This window comes from Myodes glareolus, chromosome 15 (genome assembly GCF_982192425.1).
Source record: "Myodes glareolus chromosome 15, mMyoGla1.1, whole genome shotgun sequence".
Lineage (NCBI taxonomy): Eukaryota > Metazoa > Chordata > Mammalia > Rodentia > Cricetidae > Myodes > Myodes glareolus.
Window position 1 is genome coordinate 3,825,281 of NC_142040.1, and position 4,067 is coordinate 3,829,347.

The 4,067-nt window shown below is 39.4% G+C and overlaps 1 pseudogene; it reads right to left on the reverse strand.

The window, feature by feature from the left end:
• Window positions 1-388: 388 nt before the first annotated feature.
• Window positions 389-670, reverse strand: LOC146891682 (Nuclear RNase P; annotated as a pseudogene).
• Window positions 671-4,067: the final 3,397 nt, after the last annotated feature.

Below are 4,067 nucleotides of genomic sequence, written 5' to 3' on the forward strand. Positions count from 1 at the left end.
AGCAAAGAGATTAATTATAATCTAGGGTGTAGTTAATTAGTATTTTTGGTATAGAGGTGGATTCACTTTACCTGGTCAGACAATTCAAGTCTATTTATATCACGTTAAGGGAGTCTGTTGCCTCCCCGCTCCCTTTTGAAGTGAAGTATATAAGTGTGTGGAAAATAATGAACTCAGGGTTCAGTATTTATTGAATGTCCCTTCCAATGCTATTCTGTGTTTCTGTCTTATCTCTCTCATATATTTATTCCTTTTGCTTAATAGTTCTAATCTCCACACTCCTACCCTGGAATGTACGAATCCCATCAAGGCTGTTCTTCAACAAATTAGAAAAACTTTGCTCAAGAAAGGACTGATTTGGACTCTACTGATCCTAGGATTGCTGAAAGGTTGGGGAGAGTAGTCAGAATTGGGCTGTGAGGCCTAGGTACCTCACCTCACTCTTGAACCTGCTATGCTGGGTGAGAGTCTCTTCCAAATTCTGGTAAAGGAACATTACCCAAACTGGGCCTCTCTTACAGGTGCAGAGCCCTGCTCTCTGGGCACTTGCCTATCAGTCCAGGGAGAGGTCCTATTAGGGTTATGGGAGGCCCCAGGCTCAGAAGCTTCCCAGAGGATCAAGGGTGATAAGCACAGTATGAAGTAGCCCCACTGATGAGCTTTCTCTGCCACTTCAGGATATCCTAAAATGTGTAGCTAGGGCTGACTTTCAACTTGCTATCTCCCTGCCTCCACCTCTTCAGGCTACTCCCTGTTGGCGGAGACCACTTATTCATTCCTGGCTGCCCAGACCACAAAATATTCACTCAAAAACCAGTGTTTTCAAAACTGTTTGACCAATAGTTTAAGCGTATTTCTGGCTTACTCTTAAATCTTAAATTAACCCACTTCTATTAATCTGTATATAGACATGTGGCTGTGGCTTACAGGCAAGGTTCTGTTGGGCTCGTGTGGAGGCATCAGTTTCCCAGTGGGTGGGGGGTGGAGGGGTGAGGCAACATGGATTTTCCTTGACTCCACCTACTCTCTCCTCCTCTATCTGCTTGGAGCTCCAGCCTTGCCCCAATTTGCTAAGCCACTGGCTGAAACAGCTTTATTCATTCACCAATAAAAGCAACAAAATAGACAGAAGGATTTCCCACACCAACTTCCATCTAAGTGATTCTGTGACTCTATATTCAAAAGGGCAGTTTACTGTTCTGTTAGGCCAGATGCTTTAAGATGTTGGGGACATGATAGGACTGTCACATTTCTCTGGCTATAAAATGAGTTTCTTGGTCAAAAACCATATTGTGTAAATGGTATGATGATAAATAAGGCATTTTGTAAGTCCACATATGGTAGCTTTGACAGAAGCAGTATGTACAGGAAAGGAATCTATAACCAGAATAATAGTCTACACCAGTGTAGATAAAGCATTATCATAACCCACCATGCTATTTTCTATAAGCTGAGGTTTTGGAGACAGGTTTCATCCCACTTTACTCTTCAAGAATCCCATATTTCTAAAGTAGGATGCCTTATTTCAAAACAAGACTTGTTCAGGGGACAGGAATGTAGTCTGTCATTGCCTGTCCTGTCTGGTGTCACATTTTCTATTTTCGCTACTAACACTCTGCCTTCACTTAGAGTGGCAAAGCACCATTGCTTAAAAACTGTCCTGCCTCACTTATTTATATTATGGTCCAGTGGGTGATTCAATTGTGGTCAGCAGGAAGTAAGACTTTCTGTTAATGTGTTTAGCAGAGGTCCGTTAGGAAGACACCACTTCAAGATGCTTTCCATCCTCACAATCTTCCGAGCTGAAAATGGGCACAGCCACCATGTCATGGTGAGGTGATTAAACTCTGTCAACTTGACACAAATCAAATCACCTGGGAAGAGGGAACTCAGCTGAAGAATTGCTTTCATCAGATTGACCCGTGGGTGTGTCTGTGGGGACATTTTTTAAATTGCTAGTTGATGTAGCAATCTTTGGCCCACTGTGGGCAGTGTTATCCCTAGGCAAGGGTTTCTGGGATAAGAAACAGCTGAGCAATCTAGGAGAAGCAAGCATGCAGGAAATTCTATGGTTGCTGCCTTTGCTGCTGCTGGAGTTGTTGCAATAATTTCCTTCAAAGTTCAGTTGTGACCAGGGTGCATAAGCCAAATAATTTTTTTCCTACAAGTTGTTTTCATGATATTTGTCAGAGCAACAGAGAACTAGACGAAGTAGGACAAGTGGAGGGTGTGATTCCGACCTTCAGATAGCAGAGAAGAATCCCTAAAGGTCCAGGGTCATAGATAAACTTGCCCTAGCTCAGGCCTACCTACTACAGGCAAGAAAAGTAAACCATATACTTTCATAAGTCTCTAGTTTAATATCACCATTATTTAGATCTAAATGCCATATTTTCATCCAGAAAATTGCACATATTTATTTATGTGGTATATATGGTGGTCAGAGGACAACCTATGGGCAGTCAGTTCCTTTGTCCACCTTGTGGGATCTCACTTAAGCCATTTGAGCTTCAAAACATGTCATTGGAGAAAATTGAAGGAACTTAAACTTATATTTAATAAATTAACAGAAAATACTAGTGAATGTTTTAACATGTAAGCCACAGAAGCTGCAGAAAAAAGGGAGGTGAGTGAAAGCCAAAGATAAAGACTTCAGCCTGACCTACATGGACTACCCAGAGTCAGCTCTGCAGGCTAGCTCACCTTTACTGATAGACAAATTTCTCCTCCACAGGGGTACAGTAGATTTACAATATTGTATAGGTAATCTGGAGTGAGTGACATTGACTTAAATTTCTACATCAAACCAAGAGAGTCTATGGATCTACGGGTTTGTTATTCTAAAACCCAATTCTCAGCAATACAATAAATATTAGTTAACTTACAGTAAAGAAGTTTTTTTTCTCTGCTTTTTAATTTCTTTTAAATCTATCTAGCTTTGGCATCTCTTAGAGGCCCCTTTACCAGACACCAGAGCTTTCAGTCTTCAAGGTTTCAGAGCTTGTACAGAAATGGTCGGCTTGTTGAGGCTGAGACAACCTAGACAATCATTATGAACATTTGTTACTATGGGCAGGACATTGAGCTCACTGTTTTTAAAAATTATTATTTGCAGTTTTGTAACGTTCCTAAGGAATGTCACATTACCTCATTCATAAGAAAAATAAGGCCTAGAGAGTTTAAAACAAGCATTTACAATCATTTAACTAAATGTGACACTCACATTTATTAAAGCATATTACATTCTCCATGCCTACTCCACATAAATTCAATAATGAGGGGATTCATGCACACACATTAGAAAATACTGACAAGGCACTTGCTGACAAACTTGACAAATCCTGAGTCTGATACCTGAGAACACATGTTGAGAGGAGGGAATTACCTCCTACAAAATGTCTTTTGAACTCTACCTGTATGTCATGGCACACATACCACCACCACCCCAAAAGTTAAAATAATGTTTCGCAAAAAGAAAACCTTAAAACATTAATAATGGCCTTTCATAATGACATGACAACAAAGTTAAAATTTTTATTTTATATATTGTATATATTGTAACTCAATATTTGAAAGAAAAATTGCTTTTATTACAGTGGGACTGCACTTACCTCTTACAATGCTATTAATATAATACAATCATATAAATATTGGCATGCTATAATTCTTTTATCTGTGATCTTGTTTAGATTTAAAACATGCCCTTCTTCAAAAGCTAAAACTACTGGCATTACAACAAGCAAATATGAGTCATGAAGCATCTTTTTCTTGAACACACAACTAAGGTCCTAAGTCTTTCACAAGTATCTTATTCTGCCACTTATTGTTATATGTTCTTATTCTAACTTATACGATGATGGATAGTAACAGACTCAGGATCACAACTTTGAAATCACTGCTTTCAAACATTTCTGAGTACGTAATAAGTGTGTCTCATCTCTCCTTGGCATAAATGCCCACTACAGTCCTCTTCTCTCACTGTCGATACCTTTCTATTTAGCTCTGGTGAATAATACTGAGTCACACAGAGAATGAGAACCAAAGGACACTGTCATTAAGACAAAAAG